We start from the raw sequence: 20,927 nt of genomic DNA on the forward strand, positions 1-20,927 counted from the left end.
GAGCTTACGAGGAGACACGCCGAGAGACGTGAGAATAGAGAGTGTCTGAAGCAACGCTCAAGACGACGGGAGCAATGACCTCTTGGGCTGGATTTGCATAGTCGAACACTCCCAAATGGTTGTACTGCACGCATCCGCTGCGAAGCTGGGACGAGAGAGAAATTGCGTAGCTTACTCGAGAAGCTCGCTTGTTCGGAATTTCGCTTTGCATCTGCGCAAACAACGCTCCCCCTGGACCGAATTACTCGCTCGTCTCGCTTGTTACAAGCAGAGAAAAGTGAGGCCGACGCGCTTAGAAGGCAAACGAAGTGTCGTAAGAATGGAGTCGTTCGACAAAAGCGACGCGTAGTGGTTCACCGAAGTGCGTGCAGAGCCATGGTAGCTACGCTAATTCCAGCACGAAGACTGAGGGCAAATGGACAGGGACGCGTGTTGCGCCAGATGCGTGTCAATGTCTCTATTTTTTTGGTTCTTTTTTTCTACCTGCCACAGTGGTTCAGTGGTTATAGTGCTCGACTATTGAACCGAAGGTCGCTGGATCTAATACGGGCCGCGGCGGCCGAATTTTCGATGGAGGCGAAAATGCTTGAGGCCCGCGTGCTTAGATTTAGGTGCACGTTAAAGAACCCCTGGTGGTCGAAATTTCCGGAGCCCTCCACTATGGCATCTCTCATAATCATATCGTGGTTTTGGGACGTAATACCCCAACAATTATTATTATATCATTACACTACTAGCAATCCTTTCTCTCCTTCTTTCTAACTTTCCTTCGGCAGTGCAGGGTAGCTTACCGGGCTCAGCCCTGCAGCCCTTATAAAAACCACTATTGAGTAGTGATTGAAAAACTGTTGAGAATTTATTGAAACAAGCGATTTTGAGTGAATTGGCAGAACCTGTTGAGCTTGCTCAAAATATACTCAATGGTTTTTCTGTTCAGCATATCACCAAAAAGTCGTTGACAAAAAAAAATGCTGACCTACTGTTGTGCAATAATTGAGTACCAGTGTATGTAAGAGCGGGTATTACCAAGCGTGTAAAGTATCGAAGCCATTTTATGGATGAAACCACACAAAGCAAGCGCCCGTACCACCAAAGAACGCACATTACAAACATCCAGTGTATCAGCAGTCGTCTATCGCATGAGTACTAGCTACCTTCGGCAAGGTGATTTCTCAAGCCTGTCCGTTCTAATTAGCTCTGACCGAATGGCCCACAGCATAACTCTTCAGGCGGCAACAATGCATTGCTGCCCCGCCACGGTGGTCTAGTGGTTACGGCGCTCGACTGCTGACCCGAAGGTCGCGGGATCGAATCCCGGCCGCGGCGGCTGCATTTTCGATGGAGGCGAAAATGTTTGAGGCCCGTGTACTTAGATTTAGGTGCACGTTAAAGAACCCCAGGTGGTCGAAATTTCCGGAGCCCTCCACTACGGCGTCTCTCATAATCATATCGTGGTTTTGGGACGTTAAACCCCAGATATTATTATTAACAATGCATTGCTGACTTGCTTTAGTAACCGAAACAAGCAGGTAAGTGTAACCTCCGCGTAACGCAGCCGCGCGCAGCAACTGCGCTGCAGCTGAATACACAAAGAAAGCTTAATTAATTAATCGCTGGTGTTTTATGCGCAAAAAACAACAAAGGCCCTCCGTTGTGGACGGCTCACATCCGGAAATTTGAGACAGCTGGGACTTCTTAATGTGCGCCTAAATCGAAGTAAATGGGCCTCTAGCATTTTCGCCTCCATTAATAAAGCTACCGCCGCGGCCGGGATTGAGCCCGCGTTCTTCGGGTCAGCAGCCGAGCACCGCAACCACTGCCCCACCGCGGGTGCCCGAAAAGAAGATTCGTTTGAGGATATAAAGGTCATAAGCAGTGTTTAAGGTAGGCATCATCATATACTGCTGTGGAGGCATGCCAGTAACAAAAACTGAAATATCCTTAAGCTTGAACGCGATATCGGCATGCACGCACGCACGCACGCACGCACACACACACGCACGCACGCACACACACACACACACACACACACGCACGCACACACGCGCGCGCACGCGCACGCACGACAAACGTATAGTAAAGGCAGGGGCACTCTTCAACAGCACTCTTACAACAACCTTCTGTGTGTCAAAAGTACGCTAGACCGAAACCAAGCCGCAAGGAAAGCCATCCACGCGGCCGTTGTGTGGCGTCAGTCGAGTACGCCGAATTCAGATGTGCCGGTTGCGCTCGCCGCGCTCGTCTCCTCTCGCTTTGTTTCGTGCTCTGTCAGTGCCGTGATTCACGTAAGGTATGAACGCAGCTGTGAAGAAGCTACTTCGCGGCATGTTTAGCACTCGCGGACCTGCATGCAAGTGCTACATTCCACTGGAGTGACTGTTAGTGGCAGTTAAACGCGGACTGGAGTTAGGCTTTGTCCCGTAACGTTTACTGCGTAGAAATGCACGTCTCAATCTGGGTGCGAGACTCTCGCAGCTTGATTTCTGCTTAGATGGAGGGATGGACGCGATCACCTTGATGTGCGTTTACCATTCCTTGGATGTGCGGATTCTTTAAACTACAGGCCTCTGTCATTGTTGAAGGTAGGTTCATTTTCTTTGCCTGTGCACACTTTTACTCGAAAACCATTGAAAATGCAAATGCGTGTTTTGTTGCATCACGGGCTACATGCGCGACTTATTTCAGAAGTACGTGACTGCGTAATTGCTGCGACACGCATTATTAAATTTATCCGAATATAAATGTTCAGGGGTGGGGGTGCATTCCTCTCCCTTTCTTGCTCTCCTTAATAAGAAAGCAAGGTATAAACTTGGTGCGTCATGTTACCTCACTTTTCGCTCTTCGAATTTTACTACTGTGCAGCGCGTTCCGAGGCGGTGGTGTTCCGGAAACTGATGCATCATGCTTGTGGGTGCACATTTGCCGCGCACAGTCTACATTACTGTGGTTTTCGGCTTCCTGGAGAACAATATCGTGCGTTTAACTTTCCACTGGCACGACGGTGGGCTCTCAGTCGTTTGCGCTGGCCTATTCGCTGCATACGAACACGGTCGGAGCCCGAAATGTATTCAGAAGAGCTTGTGTTGGGGCTAGTTGGAACATCTTAGTGGAACAAGCAGCGCTGCACAGAAGTAAAATTCCAAGAGCGAACAGTGAAGGAACGTGACGCACCAAGTTTATACCCCGCTTTCTTATCAAGGAGAGCAAGAAAGAGAGAGGGATACAGCCCCCCCCTCCCCCCTCCACGCACACGCACACGCTCGACGCCAGCGTGCGCCAAGGCGTGATTGCAATGGCAGCGCACCGATAGCAGCGAGCTGATGCTCCGCGGCCGGGTGTTGCGGCCTGGGGACATTTGACCACCCTTGTATGTTACGATTTCCGTTCACTTTCGAGCGTATTGACTTTTATTGGCCTCGCTTTAGAGCTTGTTTCAAGGTATACATTAACGTTTACGTTCGAGCGCCTGCACTACTATTCTTCCTCTGGAAAGCTACTTGTGCCACATACTGACGGAGGAAATTACGGCAGGTGTCGTATGAGTGTCACTACAACAAATTTGGGGATAAGAAAATGTTTGTACCAGCAGAGTCGTGTCTTCCTGCACAGTTCTGTTTACATGTAACGATAGCCCGGATGCGCTATTTTAGAATAGTTGCTAATGTGGGGGGGGGGGTGTACTTAAAGTCGTGTTTTAGAGAGAGAAGTTAGGCGTCTTTCTAGTGCCATGACGTTACTTTGTCTTGACTCTTTCGACGTGCGCCTTCAAGGTTGGCGTTCTCCCGCGCGTCGCTTCAGCCTGGTTAATTGTAGCATGTTCGCCCCTTTGTAGCCCTTGCGATGTTATCGAGTTTTCGCCTTTTCACACCGTCCTCTTCTAGGTATTAATTTTACAGCAATTTCCTTTTCTCATATTTTTTTGTAGGTAGGACTCACTATTTATATTTTAAACAAGTGCTACACCGATTAAGTTATGACTTTCTTCTCCGATGGTGGAGTTGTTTGCAGCTTTTGCATAAATAAAGATAGATGTCCACACAATAACGGAGACTGGGCTACATAAAAATGATGGAGATACGCTTTTCTACTCTTGCATACATGCAAGGTCATGAACGTGAGGTCAGACAAACACAGAATAGATCACGCGCACTCCTTCGTCGTGCTTTCTCGAAAATATGCTTCTGCATAAAAAAAATTAAAAAATGCACACCCACATCGCTGCAGTTGCGGCAGGCAAAGAGGGAGCTAACGGTACAGGAAAGAAAGACGGTAACAACAAGGTCATATACAAACAACACGAAACTTCTAAGAAAGATGAGTCGTGCAACCATATTACATATCTACTGAAAGAAAACGAGCGATCAAAAAAGCGACGTTTGAATGCCGAGAAGTAATGACAAATGTAGGACAACAAAGGAAGATATAGAGCGCATCATATTTTCTCCCGCATAGCTCGCGTCTGAAGCTGTGTTCTAAGGCGTGAATGCTTAAAAGAAGCCACCCATCAGCCGAGTGGGTGGCCTGTTTGTTTTCAGTCTCCGTTCGGTTTCCTTAAGTACTTCCCACACCTAACACACGCGCGCCAACTACACAGGCTTTCCTTCAAACGTAAGTGCTCGAAACGTCCTACGACGTCGTTCTGCCGAGGGGGCCGTAAAGAAACCCAGACGCGCTGTCCATTCTCTGCAGCCATGCCAGCTGAGGCTGTCCTTGACCACCACCCCAAAACACTTCCGATGGAACGCGCACCGGTTGAAGTCGTAGCGCTTGTGAAGGCCAAATAGATAAACAACGCAGCTATGTGAGGAACTAATAGCTAAAATGATATTGTTATTGATGTTAATTCCTTAAAATGAGAAACGATTTTTCTACATATTAGTTAATTACTCTTTCACAATTCCAATATCACCATACTTCCTTCAAAAGGCGCTTGGTAAGCGAGAAAACGTTCAGAAAGAAAATGCGGGTGGCGATGCCACCTTGAAATTGCCGCACCAAACGTCGTGAGGTCATAACTTTTGACGGCATCTACTGGGTCCTACGTAGTTTCTAATAAGGAAAAATGAAGTACATTGTCCGCTGACGGGGCCAGAGATTTAACATACCAAGTGTCAGGAAATTTAGTTGAAGCAATGTCGCCAAAATACGAAAAATACGCCTTGAAATCCGTGGCGTCACGTGCGCCAATTTTGGCACGAAATTTTAAAAATGAAACTTTGACCTTCATTTCCTGCTGTATCAATAGACCTATGATGCTGAAATTAACGATATTAGAGTTCTCAGAGTAAAATTTATGAAGCGATTCATTGTGTCACTTTAGTGGCGCTTTAACATAAAGATTCGTTGATTGGTCAGTTCAAGGGACAACATCCCAAAGCGACTCAGGCTATGAGATGGACTCCGGACTAATATCGACCACCTGGGATACTTCAACGTGCACTGCAATCGCACAGTACACTGACCTCTAGCATTTCACCTGCATCGAAGTGCGACTGACGTTGCCGGAATCAAACCCGAGTCTTTTGGGTCAGCCCTCGGATTGGCTTAACCGGGCATCGAGATATGCCAGCATGACTGTCGTATCGTCATTTTCCTGTGGGTATTTTCAATTAAGCCATATTGTGGGTATATAAACAGCATGAATGCTTTTCGTAAGTGCATTTAATCATATCCCTTTATATAACAGCGTCTAATAAGAACGTTTATACTTCCGCGTTCCTATAAAATCTGAAGGAGGTGCCATCTTTCTAGCTCACACTGTATTTATTTGCACACCCTCTCTCTCGCACGACCTCTTCGAGATTGATTCACCTTGTCAGACTTTGTGAACCTTTGATCCAAACGCAGGAAAAAAATAAAAAGAAAGCAGCTTGACACAACACTCGCCTATTGTCGGTTCCTTAGGGGATGCGACCCGCATTAGCACGCAACACGAAGACGCTCTGATCAAAGAGAAATGTTGTGTTGGCCGGGACCGTTGCCCCGTGAGACGCAACTCTCCTCTTTCCTTTTAGACACGCATCTCTTTCACGTGTCTTAGGGAGGGAGAAGAGAGACAGCGTTGTCGGTGCCACCAAGAGGGCACTATACCGATGTGCTTAAAGAACATACGTGCTTGCGTGCTTCTGAGCGTACGCTTTAGCCCCCGAAAGCTTATGAACAATTGCGTTGATGGTTGTGAAGGAACCGTTTTAAAGGGACACTAAAGAGCAAAGCGATTTTTCTCGCATTAGTAAAGTAGTCTTCCACGATACCAAAAACACCACGCTTTCTGCGCCAAGACGCTTAATAAGCGAGAAAACGCGCCAAAAGGAAACACAGGTGGCGACGCCATCTTGGAATTCCCGCACCATTTGCCGTGACGTCACATATTTTTGACGGCGCCTGCTTGGGCCTGCGTAGTTCCTAATCGGTTAAATCGAAGTACATTGTCCTCTGTGGGGGCCAGAGATTTGACATAACGACTTTGTGGAAATTTCGTCGAGCCAGTGGCGCCAAAATACGTTAAATGCTCTTTGAAGTCTTTTACGTGACGAATTACAAAGTTCGGCGCGAAATTTAAAAATGAAACTTTGAACTTGGTTTTCTCCTCTAATAATAAACCTATGGTGGTGAAATAAACTACACAAGAGTTCTCCGAGCACACTTTATCAATCTAAACCAATTCATTGTTTCTCTTTAGTGTCCTTTTAAGGCTAAAGCCCTGTATGCCTCATCAGTCGAATAATCCGGCTTGAGATGAAACGGTAAAAACGGAACAAAAGGTGAACGATTCAGGGCACCATTCTACATATGTACCCTACTGTGGATGAGCACTGAGCCGTCCTGGTGTTTAAATTCTAATGCTCGAAGTACTGTGTATCTATACTCGCCGACAACTTTTCTTCGCACTGAAGGGAAAGCTACGGTGGCGGAGCGTCTGCACATGTACTGCTACGCGAAGTAGTCCGGTTTGGCGCGCGTCTCGTAACGCCGTGGAGTGTGATGGCGAGCGTTGCACTTCGACGCAAACGCTGCTTAGCGTCTAAGGTACGGGTAAAAGGCGCGACTTTTTCACGCACGCAAATACGCAAAATGACAACGTGTAAAGTAAAAGAAATGCAGATATCTCGCTTGCGTGCGCTGCGTTCCGTCACAAAAAGCTACATGTAGAAAATGAAGGAGCATTTTATATATCTCACGCAGAAAATACGGACGCAATTGTGGGACTACGTTCATTAGCGGTAGGATACGTGCATTGTGGCCCTGTAGCCTTCGCTTCAATGCCAAGAAAAGTTGTCCGCGAGTATAGTACAAATGCTCGATGATTTGTGGTACTACTTTACTATTACTGAGCACGAAGCTGAACCAACACCCAAATTTTCAAATGAATATTGTGTGTCGCGCGCCGCCAAATCTCTCTTGTGCTGCAGTTGAATTTCATCATACAGAAGCATATTTGTGTAGCTGGTTTTGGAGATAAAGCTTGAACGTCTCAATAAACCTTACCAAAAAGTACATCATCAACAGTCAGCCAGAGGTAGTGCTTCGGTCAGAAAACCCAGATTTTTATATTCCAATAGGCCAATAGGCCTTACATTAGAAAGGAGAAATTACTTGTGCTTCGAAAGAAAACCATCTGGTACGACTCTTGCAGATGTGAAGGACAGGTGCGTGGTGAAGCTCATTTATATGTCTCATCGAGCAAAGAAATTTCGAGATTTGACGAGAACCCGCCAAGGTGGTCTAGTGGTTATGGTACCTGACTACTTACCCGAAGGTCGCGGGATCGAGTCCCGGCGGCGGTGGCCTCATTATCGGTGGAGGCTTAAGTGCTTGAGGCCCACCCATGTGCTTAGATTTAGGTGTAAGTTAAATAACACCAGATCTTTAAAATGTCCGGACCCCTCCACTATGGCGTCCCTCAATCATGTCGTGCTTTTGGGGCGTAAAACCACAACAGTTATATGAAATTTGGCGAGTGAGTGAGTGAACAACTTTATTGAACGATCCGGCAAAACAAGGAGAGGGGAATGGGGTGGTGGACTCTTGCGTGCATGCGAGCCTCTCAGCCGCGAAGGGAGCCCCTCGCGCTGCGAGGGTGGCATGTCACCTGCTGGACCTTGTCTCTGTGGGTAGGCTTGCTCGTGTCTTTTGCTGCATGTTGGTAGCCGAGGTCCTGGATTCCCCTAGCTGACGTCCTGCGAGCGGTCCGTCGTGCCGGGTTTCTGCAGGTCCAGGAGTTCGAGGACGTGCCGAACTGTGTCCCGTTGAGTTTCGTACTCCTCGCTGGTGATCTTCTTGTCGATCTCTTCGGGTATCTGCCCGTTTTGGGTGTTGGGTGGGGGAGGCAAGCACACCCAGAGTATGTGGTTCTGGGTGGCTCGTGCCCTCCCGCACCTTTGGCACGTATCTGTGTGGTAGATTTCCGGACAGATGTGTTTGGCCAGTACCGGAGTCCAAATCGCTCTTGCTTGTAGGTGTCGTATTGATGGGAGCCCGCGTCTTGTTAGCCAAACGAGGAGGCAGACAGGGAAGCGCAGGCGCTGAGATTTGGCGAGATATTGTGAAATGGCAGCGTCAGCACGAATGATGCAGCAGTAAACTATGTAATATAAGTCGGTCAAAAGTCACGTGATACTCAAGTGCATGTATGTGTGCCGACGGTGTGGCGAAAGTCCCGTGCCTCCATGTAACATGACGCCATCAATGACATCACCATACCACGCCATCACGGTGTCAGATATGGCAAAAATTTGTGACGTAAGAACGTAGGACCATGCGATGACGTCATCACGCCACAGCGTCTTTTCGTCAAAGCCCGGGCGATATTGAGGCACTTCAAAACCGCGTTAAGTGCATAAAGCGGAGAGAGTAAAAAATGGAGAGAGTAACAAATAAAAAACGCAGGCTGTTAAGAGCACTTCGGGGTGGCTTTCGCCCTATAATGTATGGGCTACACCCCTCGCATACTTAAAGCGTGCTCGCGCGCGTTTGCGTTAGCGGGGTGTCACTGAAGCCTCCCGCCGTTGCCGATGCTTTATCTATACTTACCTTTCTTGTGCAGTGTTTTCTTTTTAAAGACGATAGTCTTTCTTGGGGAACTTAAACGCAGAAATTTTGGTCTGTCTGTCTTTCTGTTTGTCGGCACGTCACTCGATTCAGCCACCCGGCCAAAATTGAACCACTTGCTTACCGCCCACCCATCTTGAACTGGTACGGCTGTTCCTACTTGTGAACGTTGTCGATCAAAAAGTAAATATTACGCATAGCTGAGGCGCAACATCATTAGGTAAGTATTAGGTGGTGTGTTCCTTTAATAGAAAATACATAGATACGCGATTTTAAAGACCCTAGTTTCTTAAGCTGTGCTGAAAATGCGACAGCGCTGAAACTTGTCTTCCTCCGTGCCCTCTGCACAAGCTCATGTTGTGTTTCGGTTTCGGTTCAGTATTGCATTGTACGAATGACAGGGGGCGCCGCTCTGGCATTCCTGTTTTACCCAGGCGACGTGTAAATAAGAGAGTTTGTGGAGAGTACTCGTTGAGTGCGGACGTTTCTTCTCCTTCGGCGCATCGCGCCAAACCGCGTGTTCATGCTGGCCGGCGTCCCCGCCGGTCGCGTTGGTCACCGCCGGTCTTCACCTGCCGCTGCGCCAGGACTACCAGCCCGCAACACAGCACTCATGTTTCCCGACGCATTGTCAGATGGCGTCCATATCTCACGCAGCGCCTCTTCTATCGTCTTTAGACGACATTTGCAGCGAAGCACGCAGATACGCGGCCAATTTTTTCCTCTCTATTTTTGTTTTTCTCGTCTGCTCTTACCCCCGTATAGACCAAAGAGCCGTTATACGCGCGACTGCGCAAGTTATATGGAGTTTTAAAAAATGCGGGAGGGGGGTGGCTATCTACGCGAAAATACGGCAACTAGAGCTACGCGAGAGTGGAACTTTTAGAGAGAGAGAAGGAGAGAGAGAGACGTACGGTAAGGTATAAGGCACCGTTGAGAGCAGCGAACGCTAGCGTACAGGCGAACGCGTCGGAATTCCGATGTCGTGCACATTTTGACCGAGTTCAAAAAAAAAAATTGAGGCACGGCGCTACAACAGAGCCTCGTAATGCGGTACGTGTGTCTTAGAAAAAAAAAAACACCGCTAAATGCAATTACGATAGCGTTGTAGTCATCCGGAGCGTCGCCCGCGCCATGCGGCGCATTTTTGTCCGAAATGGTCCGCACGTACATGAGAGATTGCGGTGCTCTAATATGTACTACAAGCGTGTATTAGCGGTGACGACGGCCGAAAAACAGGCGGACGGTTCCCTTGGTTTTTCAAAATAATCAACTGTCTCCCTGTTTCTACGACGCGTCTTTCTTTCTTTCTTTCTTTCTTTCTTTCTTTCTTTCTTTCTTTCTTTCTTTCTTTCTTTCTTTCTTTCTTTCTTTCTTTCTTTCTTTCTTTCTTTCTTTCTTTCTTTCTTTCTTTCTTTCTTTCTTTCTTTCTTTCTTTCTTTCTTTCTTTCTTTCTTTCACTACTGTTGCTCGAGTAGCTACCCTCTTTACCAACCCCGTTAAGTTCTAAAAACAAAGAGAACAAGAAAACTGCTAAGGCAGGCCGGTTGGTTTAGAATGTAACGATGGCAATTTCGAACCTAATATGCAAAATATACTAGGTCAATCATTGCAGATGGAATGGCTGATATATCTTGCGAAAATTAAATGCAAGACCAGCATTCGAGGCAGGTGCATGGATTCATGGACAGGACGGAGCAAAGAACACGGGTCATGCCTCGCAGAAGCGTCGGAGAGCGGCTATTCAATATCGACCGCGCGGCAGTCTCAAACTTGATCTATGGAAAACACGAAGCGATTCCGTCAACGAGGGTCCCGCACCACTTCCGTCTACACGTGCCAACACACATGCAATACGCTTCTTTTAGAACAGGGCCAGAAAAGTCGAGGAACCGAGCTGTGAGGGCGCCTTCGAAATAATGTTAAATATTGGAAAGAATAAAGAGGGAGAGAGAGAGAGTGTGGCGGAACAAGAAGTATATAGGGCACGAATATGGAAAGGTGTCGGAAGCGGAAAAGAGAGCGAGCGAGACAGACAGACAGACAGACAGACAGACAGACAGACAGACAGACAGACAGACAGACAGACAGATAGATAGATAGATAGATAGATAGATAGATAGATAGATAGATAGATAGATAGATAGATAGATAGATAGATAGATAGATAGATAGATAGATAGATAGATAGATAGATAGATAGATCTATCAGATCGAAAGCCATCGCGGAGTCCTGTTTCTTGCAACCGCTCGCTGCTCTGCTGCACTGAATCTCGCTAATCCGTGCAGCAGGGATACAGGTGAATCGGCAGTGAGAGAATCTGGAAACTAATCTCTCACATCCAGAAAGCACTTTGCATATGCCAAAGACGTGATTAATGACTGGTACGGCCACTTTGAACAGGAAGTGAAAAAATCCAACGTTTTTATGGCTTTATTTTCGAATACCATCCTAATCGTTCGGCTCAATAAACGCATGCAGGTATTATTCTTGCGGTCTAAGAACAGATAGAGGCAAATGAAAAACAAGAAGTTTACGCATTCTCTGATGCATTTGCCTGCGACAAGTGGAAGGCGGAAACCATCTTCTTATTCGACTATTCGTAATCTGTCGGCTGAGAACTACAGTCGGCTACTACAGTCGACTGAGAAATCGACTGTAATAAAGCTGTCGTGAGGTGAGCAAGCCAACACGTGTTATTCATAAAAAAATGTTGCAGTGGCTTAGCTTGGCTATGCCAGGATAACGTAGCGTTAGCAAAGGCTCAGCTGATTGTTCTTAGCTTTCCTGATCGTCTAGGCTTAGCTTGATTATCATGCTTACTGCTGCTCCAATGACACACTCATGGTATACATATTATGTGGCACATGTATATTTATTTTTCTAGGCAACTACTTCGGGATCTGATGAGTTAAGCTTCTCCGCTCTTCTGCGCCGTTGAGCAGCATTTGCGCTCTCCTTCTCCATGGCTAGACCACACTGCCAACCGCCAGTCAGAGGCGCTATCAAGCGGCTCCAGCGCAGTGTCAGGCGGCCAATGCACAGCGAAGGCGTATAGCTGCGCGCGCGCCGGCGCCAGTACGTCTACCTCGGCTACGACGTCACTCCTCTGGAAAGCGCAGACCGGCGGCAGCGAGTCGCGCGCGGCAGCGGCGGAGTGCGCGGGAGGTGCCGTCTCCAATGCGCCAGCTGTGTGACATCACTGATCCTCGCGCATGCGCAGCACGGCTCTTGAGGACCTCGCGAAACTGGCTCGTCCAGGCCAGTGTAGCTAACGCTACAGAAGGCGAAGTTTTCTTCGTGGACCTCCGCAGGTTATGCAAACCATGGCAGTGACAGTGCCACGCTCTGCAAACCTTGGGGAGGTTTTAAAGGTTGGCATTGCACACTGGTCGTGTTAACGGCTATCGCCAAGCGGGAACAACGCTGAACACTATTCTTCCTTATCGTTCCTTCTCTGGTAGCCGACAGCGCTAACTTCGGAAACACTGCGCAGATTGGTTGAGTAGTCAGACAAGCGGATTTTCTAGTTACAAAGCATCGGCATCGTCGACTCACGCCGACAGAGGTTTCGTTCTTTCGTTCTTAATAAGAACGTTCTTATCTGATGTTATGATCTTATCTAAACACTTTGGTTCTTATCGCTACTTCTCGGACAGCCGACAATGCTGACTTCGAAAACACTGCATAGATTAATAATTGAGACACGAGCATTTTCTAGTTAGAAAGCATCGACATCATCGGCTCGCGCCGACAATGGTGTGCAGACTCCACGGGGCCTCTCCATTATGCGATCGGGTGGACGAGGCACGTTCGCTCGCCATAAACACACAATGCTGCCTAGACGGACGCCGGTCGCGGGCATTCGCATCCACCATATTTACACATTGGGCCAAGGCCGGGCCGGATCTTAATTACTACGTGCCGGCCTTCTGCAGCACGCATATGTCCGACACGCGCACACGTGTTATGCAAGAGTCAGTCGGTAAACCGCCCGGAGCGCCGTCCAGTGCGCCGTCCATTGATTAGTTTTTGACACAGACTAGAGAGTTTTAGGGCCGGAGACCCATAGTGGCTAGCGTACGCAGGCCCTTGCGCTCCTTTGTATTCTCTATGGATGTGGTGGGGAGTACAAACGAAAGCAACAGCGTGCTTAAGTAAGCGGCTTGGGGTCCCTGGCACTAAAACTCCCCACTGTGTCCTTGCCTGCACACGCTTAACATCTCAACATCCCTTCTTCCCCTCCAACCCCAATTCTTTGTCCTTACAAGTGAAAGTGTCTTGTCAGCACTTGAAGAAGCACGTATTGGAGAAAGTGTGTCTCTGTGTGTGTGATAGATAGATAGATAGATAGATAGATAGATAGATAGATAGATAGATAGATAGATAGATAGATAGATAGATAGATAGATAGATAGATAGATAGATAGATAGATAGATAGATAGATAGATAGATAGATAGATAGATAGATAGATAGATAGGCAGGCAGGCAGGCAGGCAGGCAGGCAGGCAGGCCATGCTGCAGCTGTAGAACTGTATAGATTTCTGCTACTTATCTATATTGGTCTACTACCGCAGCGTGGCCTGCCTTTAAATGTTGTTGAACTGTTATCATTTGGAAGATACATAGCGGAGCGCTCGATCGGCGGGAAGTCTGACATCCTTTCATTAATTAAGCAATCGTTTAATTGATCCCCATCACTCACACGTGTTCGTTCATTCCACTCACTCACTCACTCACTCACTCACTCACTCACTCACTCACTCACTCACTCACTCACTCACTCACTCACTCACTCACTCACTCACTCACTCACTCACTCACTCACTCACTCACTCACTCACTCACTCACTCACTCACTCACTCACTCACTCACTCACTCGAATAAGCCTCCTCTAGGATTAGCAATAGTGCACGGAATTAGTGAGAAGGGCAGCATTCCGACGCCCGACCTCGGTTGCCGCGCGACCTTGACACACGGAGGCGAAAGAAAGTGATACCGGAGCCCCGCGCATGCGCCGAGAACGTGTCACCGCACACATTCGTTGCACAGCCCACTCGATCTCGCTTTCCTGCGTCGCGTTTTCGATTAACGTCTACACGATGCGACTGCGAATATCGCGGGTTCCCCGTCATTAAGCGCGAGACCCGCGCGCCGGGTCTGTTTCTCAAATATGCGCGCAACATGGAACTTCTCGAGAGGCGCTCCGCTCCTAATGAACCTAATGGCATAGACGCGCTCTGATGAACCTCCGCCCACCGAGACGAAATCAATGGGGAGCTAATACGCCGGTACGCGAAGTACGGCGCGAGTTTGTTGGAATACTGAGCGAATGTGGGCGACTCCCTTTGTCCACCGTCTCTGCTGGGATGCTCAGGTGGCTATGTGTGCTACGAGCGTTTGTACCGGCAACGACAACTAAGAATGCCCCTGCCTGATGTGACGAGCAGTCATTCATTGCTATCGCCAGCCGGTAGTAAAAGGGTAGCCGTTATCATCTTTGCCTATGCCTTCGAGCCATTGTCACATTAAACGCAGCACGCAGCTGCTTCGGCACATCAGGGAGGAGATTTGCGCCATTCCTCACTGTCTTACCTGCGTAATCTCCCGAACCGCAATTAAACTTTGCAGCCGGATATCTCGGTGACGGACATGATAGAAGAATTCCGCCAAGTAGAACTGCGCAGAAGCACGACTGCCTCCAACTTTTCACTACGAACATGCCCGCTGACAGTAGTCACTAAAAAGTTCATTATTAAGTCTTAGGTGATTGGGCGGCTGACTACATTAATTATCATCTCACTGTGTGCCCCCCTGGATACCTAAGTTCGAAGGTAGTCTTCACGTACATCCCAGTGCGGAATTTTAAGGAAACCATAAAGCTTCATTGTGATCACGCGGCATACATACATACATACATACATACATACAAACAAACAAACAAACAAACAAACAAACAAACAAACAAACAAACAAACAAACAAACATACATACATACATACATACATACATACATACATACATACATACATACATACATACATACATACATACATACATACATACATACATACATACATACATACATACATACATACATACATACATACATACATACATACATACATACATACATACATACATACATAGATTGGTTCGTTCCCGCTTTTTTATATATTCCATCCTTCCTTCTATAGCCTTTTCGTCCTGTTTCAATTCTCATTTCTTTATCGTTTCTCTGTTTTATTCCTTCCACTTTTTTCATTATCTTCTACATTTTTCTTCTTCCAGCGTGGAATGTACCGTATACGCGCGGTCGCGTAAGCCGAATATTCCTTCCCGTGTTTGTAAAGAAAAGAAGAAAAAACGAAGAGTGAAAAGAAAGCCTTTTCGTGTCAGCCTCCCATCTCGTGCATTGTGAGCCGCAAGTGCGACTGGCTACCGACGCAGAGAACTCGCATTCGGCTTCGTTTTTCTTTCGCAAAACACCTTTTCGTGGCGCCATTTTCAGAAGTACACGTTGTCGTCTGGTTTGCGAAATGCGATCCACATCCGGATGAAAGGAACCTTCGCTTGAATTTCGCGTGCGTACTGGTGAAAACATTCTGCTCTATACACAGGAAAAGTAGGACACCGCCATAACGCCGTTTTTACGCATAGCGTGCGCCTCATGTACGGAGACGTAAATCCTCGCGATATCTCTCTGGACACGTGCATGATCGACTCTGGGCGTATATCTATCACCCGACACGTTTACCGTTTCGTTCGCCAACTAGCGAAAACAGTTTGAAACGTTCTTCGACAAGAGAAAATATTGGAGGCCCCTGTACTTAGATTTAGGTGCACGTTGAAGAACCCCAGGTGGTCGAAATTTCCGGAACCCTCCACTACGGCGTCTCTCATAATCATATCGTGGTTTTGGGACGTTAAACCCCAGATATTATTATTATTATTATTATTATTATTATTATTATTATTATTATTATTATTATTATTATTATTATTATTATTATTATTATTATTATTATTATTATTATTATTATTAATAATAATAATAATAATAATAATAATAAGAGAATATTCGGAAAGAGATCGCTGTTTTGCAAAGACTTCTGGCTATTTTTTTTTCAGTGGCACGAGAAAAGAGTGACACTCTTGTTTTTCTTTCAAGCACCTCCAGTCGAGCGCTTACTTCCGGTTTTCCGAATATTCAGAAAACGTGTTTTAAAGTATAACAGTGGCGCGACATTGATGATTCTGGTTCAAGTTAAGAGTGATATTGGATACATTTGAGCTTGGAGCATAAGTTTACCTAAGATAAGGGCCAATTAACTGTCAGGATAATAATGGACATTATTTGAATGGGTTCATTGAAGGAGCAGAAGCAGACGGTTTTCTTGTGAGCAGGTGTGATCGTTGCAGCACCTAGCGGAGCACATCTCAACCACGCGCTTCCTTCTGCGTGGCCTGCCTCTGAGATCCGATTCGGCAGTGCGACGAAACACAAGGTTAACTTAAGGAACACACCAGAGAGCATGAACGCCGACGTCAGAGGGCCACTATTAGTCACCTAGATCAAGGATTATGGTCGCCTGCAGTTTTTTCTTAAACTATTCAATGAAATTCATAAATTAGCAATTGGAATACTTGACACGACGCCGCCGCATCTTCGTAATATTTTGGATCACGCGTGGTTCTCGATGGCACACAAATTTAGGTGCGCGAACCTTTCTAAAAATTTTGCTCCCACCACAATGGTTAAACGAGTTTGTACAGGTTTAAAACAGTCAAAATTTAATAAGTCAGTATTATAATAGGAATACGCACTTAGCATGAGAGGCTGGAAAAAACGGTATCAAAGGTTGGAGAAACAACGAATGGCAAAAACAAAAACAAAACAAAAAATTACACCATCTCCCACTAAAGGGAACCATGTGAGGATACGAAACAGCGCTGGGTGTTTCCATTTTTGTTCCATTTGTATGTTTCCGTGTATGTTTCATTTGTGTGTGAATTTGTGTATATGTTGTGTACCCCCCCCCCTCCAGCTCGATGTTTCCGTTGCGCTTCGGCTTCGCGTTGCCTCGCAGCTTCGAGATTCGCTTGCCGGCGTTGCCGTTTACGTTCAGCTTCGCCAGCGTCCATAGCGCCGTTGCGAAGGAGAGTGCAACGGGAGCGAGCGCGCGCCGCATTATATACGAGCGCACAGCTGTAGCGGAGAGAGAGAAACGGGAGAGGAGAAACGAAGCGGAGGCAGCGCTCACGCCACCCGCCTCCTCCCACCTCCTCGCGCTCACGCGAGGAGAGGGGGGAGAGTTGGCGCATGCGCAGTCGGGAGCGGACGCGTGAGGGAAGGACGGACACAGCCCCGAGCAAAATCTGCTTCGCATCTAAAAAAACCAAGCGATGCATAAAGGTAGTTAAGGAGTGTCGCGTGTTCTTAAAGCGAGCTCTTGCAGCTAATAGCTATGAGAAAAAAAATTCGAAGCTCTATTATCACCTAGAAAGATAAGTTCTATATTGAACAACTGTCTTGATCAGCGAGGCCAACGCAAGGCAGTACGTTTCCCGTCTCGGAATGTCAACGGCGAAATGCTTTTTAACTTATTGCGAATCAAGTTGTTTCGCGTTCAGTAGAATGCTCTATCGAAATAGTATGAGAACAACTAGACTGAATTCTCCGCCTATAATGTTATTCATTGTGTTCCTTTTTTTTCTAGTCACGTAGCCATCGACGTGTGAAGGGCTTCATTTCGGATGCGTCCTACGGAACAGCATCACTCGATGCCCAGGTACAGTTTTCATGCAAATGTTCTCCCCTGACTGAATGGAAGTCACGTCTTCGTAGGTGTTAACGCAGCCGGGAGGAAATTAAATTTCTCGACTGCTCCCCCCTTCCCCCTCCCTCCCCTCCCCCCGCGCGTTTTCTTTCGCCTTCTGCCCCACAAAGAAGCGAACAATGAGGCAATGAATGCAGGCCAACTGCAAACGTAACACAACGCTCGGTTCAACGCGAGTTCGGCCTAGGCAACACAGTGCGGCACGCAAGCTCAAGGACTATCATACGCGCAGAAAAACATTGTTACAAAAAAGAAGTTTATTACGAAAAAGACTTGAAATAGCCGAGTCTCTCACGTTCTGAGATTTCATTAGCCCGCTCTGTTTATTCTCGAGGACTCTTCTCTTAATCGCAGAGCCCACTTCGCATCTTTAATGCGGTGCAGCGGTACGAAAGGTAGTCGATGCCAGCCAATCAGTTCCGCGTACGCCGAGCCTTTACTCGCATTGATCACTGATAAAATCTCTCGTCGTAAGTCAAGCGATTGTTCAGTCAAGGTTTCTCGCTAATCGATGCAAGAGCTAAGATGCCGGACAGTCATCGTCGCTCCTTATGGAAAGTGATAACTTGTTAAACCCTAGCTTCCTGATTGGTTGACCAACTAGACTCGACGTGGCTACACCTATTCGGTGAGGACACACTGCACCCATCTCGCAGATCATGCACCTATACGCTGGAGCAGACTTTTAGACACATTTAATTTTTTTTCTATTGTACTGTGTTGACTTCCTGCGTAGCCTTCACCTTTCGTTTACTTTGGGAGTTCTATGAAGCAGACCTCTTTCTAATTAAAAGAATCGACCCCTGCGTGAAGCTAGGCAAACAAGGTGGTAATGAGATGAGGATTAAAAAGAGAAGCGTAATAGAAAGGTGGCGGAAAAGTGTATACGAAAAGAAAAAAAAGTAATAAAGAGGGTCATTTTTGTTCTTTGGTAATTGTTTCTTTGGTAATTTTGCAACAAAAAGTGATTTCATTTCCTTTCAAGGCCTCTTATTTTCCGGGACACGTATAATTATCGCTCCTACCTTCACGCGTTCCTGGCTATGTACCACTTTTTATTTGTTCCGATTTTAAGCTTGCACGATCTATTCCTGCGCGAGCTTCAGTAGGATTTCTCTTGTTTTTAAATAGCCTTTTAGCCTTTGCTTCAGCAGAGACGCCGTTTGCAGAAAAGCCTGTTTTTTGTTGCCTGCCTTTGAGCAAATTGATTGTGCCTGCGCTTGAATGTTTAACAACGTGTAATGCAACCTGATGGCGGTAGCAAAAACAACAACAAGCACAAAAAAAACATTAAAAATCACCAAGTTCTCATTACGAGTTTATTAATAAGGTAAGAATGCTGCCGCCAATAATAGATCGAGCCTTAATTAAACTGTGTTCTGGTTTCTCTTTCCTGTACTTTTGTTGGTATCAAATTCCTGAAGCGTGTATTGGTTTAGTTCGAAGCTTGATCCTTAGTACGGGGCAAACTTGCTTTTGCTAAAGCGGATGAGAACGATGTCTTCATCCAGGAGGTGGTATTGTATTTCTTTTTTTGTATTGACCCTCTTCCTATAACGCTCTCTAAGCAGTGATTGCTTAAAGGGGGCATGACACCCAATTTTCCATCATAATCTGTGTTATGTGGATTAATCCTTGTGAATTCACGAATAAGCTGGCGAGATTTTAGCGCATTTGCTCGAGCGCTTAATATACAATCGAATATTTTTATAAACGCACGAGCGGCCCGACAGTCGGGCAACACTGAAGCACTCGCGAGCCGTGACGTAACAAGCAGCTAGCTGTTCAAGCGTCTGCATTGCGGCGAACGATATTGTTCCGTGGTCAGCTGCACGTGACAACAAGATATTTTAGCTTTCTTCAGCTTGGCACAGAAAGTGCATGATTTGCAGCGGCTGAAACTTTGGTAGAAAACGACGGCTCCGTTCCGTGCTGCACACGACGTCACACGCGCCATGGCAAAATAGCGGTCGCCGGCGGTGGGCGGGGTTTATAGCCGGCGACTTCTGGGGCTTGTTTTGCACTGAAATATTCTTTTACGGCTAATAATAATAATATCTGGGGTTTAACGTCCCAAAACCACGATATGATTATGAGAGACGCCGTAGTGGAGGGCTCCGGAAATTTCGTCCACCTGGGGTTCTTTAACGTGCACCTAAATCTAAGTACACGGGCCTCAAACATTTTCGCCCCCATCGAAAATGCAGCCGCCGCGGCCGGGATTCGATCCCGCGACCTTCGGGTCAGCAGTCGAGCGCCATAACCACTAGACCACCGTGGCGGGGTATTCTTTTACGGCCCACTTTTGAAATCCGTATAGGCATAATAGACCCCCTACTTCCAGTTTTCGCTGAAAACCACAAATCTTTGGGCGACCGTGTCATGGCCCCTTTAAGGGCAGTGTCGCGAATTTCATCTAGCTGTATTTATCAGTGATACCTTTAATGAGCCGCGTTTCGTTTTTAAATACATAGTTAGGCTGGTGTTTATTGGTGCACATATGCCACTTTATTACGCGTAAGACATTCCATAAATTTTGTAATTTTCTCACTCGACCAAGAACTACCTCAATATCTATGCGCAATCAATCAATCAATCAATCAATCAATCAATCAATCAATCAATCAATCAATCAATCAATCAATCAATCAATCAATCAATCAATCAATCAATAATTGGTTAGCTTTGTGTATTGGAAGTTGCAAATATATAATCACCATGGTTTGAGAAACCAAGTCAAATGAGTTGAAACTCTTTACATTAAAAGTGGCGAGAGCATAAAATATAATAATAATAATAATAATAATAATAATAATAATAATAATAATAATAATAATAATAATAATAATAATAATAATAATAATAATAATAATATTAATAATAATAATAATAATAATAATAATAATAATAATAATAATAATAATAATAATAATAATATCTGGGGTTTAACGTCCCGAAACCACGATATTATTATGAGAGACGCCGTAGTGGAGGGCTCCGGAAATTTCGACCACCTGAGGTTCTTTAACGTG

The sequence above is a fragment of the Rhipicephalus sanguineus genome, chromosome 4, assembly GCF_013339695.2.
Source record: "Rhipicephalus sanguineus isolate Rsan-2018 chromosome 4, BIME_Rsan_1.4, whole genome shotgun sequence".
In the NCBI taxonomy this organism is placed as follows: domain Eukaryota; kingdom Metazoa; phylum Arthropoda; class Arachnida; order Ixodida; family Ixodidae; genus Rhipicephalus; species Rhipicephalus sanguineus.